A 1,252-nucleotide genomic window follows, 5' to 3' on the forward strand; every position below is an offset into this window, starting at 1 on the left:
AAATTGGCCAGGTGCAGTGGCTCACACCTGTAATCCCAGCACTTGGGGAGGCCAAGGCAGGCAGATCACTTGAAATCAGAAGTTCGAGACCAGCCTGGCCAACATGGGGAACCCCATCTCCCCTAAAAATACAAAAATTAGCTGGGTGTGGTGGCATGCGCCTGTAATCCCAGCTACTCAGGACGCTAAGGCAGGAGAATCACTTGAACCTGGGAGGCGGAGGTTGCAGTGAGCAGAGATCGTGCCACTGCACTCCAGCCTGGGCGACAGAGTAAGACTTCATCTCAGAGGAAAAAAACCTGAAATCACAACAATAATCCAGTCATCCCTTAGTATCAGCTGGGGTTTGGTTCCAGGACTTCCCCCTGAGGATACCAAAATCTGGCTGATGCTCAAGTTTCTCATATAAAATGGGTAGTATCTGCATATACGCACATCTTTATCTGCATACTTTACATCACATCTAGATTACTTACATCTAATACAATGTAAATAGTTGTTATACTCTTGTTTTTTCTTTATATTATCTTTCATTATTGTATTATTTTTATTGGATTTTCTTTGGAATACTTGAAGTCTGTGGTTGGTTGAATCTGTGGGTGTGGAACCCCAGATACTGAGCCCCCAGATACAGGGGGCTGACTTTATTTTCTGACATGTGAAATCTGAATTTCATTCTCCATAGTTTTATTCCAATAAATATCACACAGTGATATTCATTCACGTACTGTCTGTTGTTGCTTTCATACTACAACATCAGAGTAGCTGCAACAGAAATTACACATCCAGAAAGCCTAAAATATTTACTATCTGGCTTATCAAATTCAAATCAGATAATTTTATTATTCCCTACAGTTTGAACATTTGGAAAAAGCATTAAATATCTAAATATATAAATTAAGAGAATAATGAGGCACCTTTTGTCAATAATTAGAAGACTGAGGTATGAGGTGTAGTAAGACTGGCATTTTCATATATTGCTGGTTGGAATATGAACTGGTTCATCTGTTCTGCTAAATAGGAGTACACATCAAGAACCTCAAAAATCACTTTCACTGCTGTAGAATTCAACAGTAAGAACATATCACAATTTATTAAACCTTTTCCCTCCTGATATAGATATATATAGGTGCTGTTTTCAGATTTTTTCTATTAGAAACAATGGTGTATTTCACATTGTAATGAATGCTGTATTTTTTTTTTTTTTGAGACGGAGTCTCGCTCTGTCGCCCAGGCTGGAGTGCAGTGGCCG

The sequence above is a fragment of the Colobus angolensis genome, unplaced genomic scaffold, assembly GCF_000951035.1.
Source record: "Colobus angolensis palliatus isolate OR3802 unplaced genomic scaffold, Cang.pa_1.0 Scaffold37, whole genome shotgun sequence".
NCBI classification, from domain to species: domain Eukaryota; kingdom Metazoa; phylum Chordata; class Mammalia; order Primates; family Cercopithecidae; genus Colobus; species Colobus angolensis.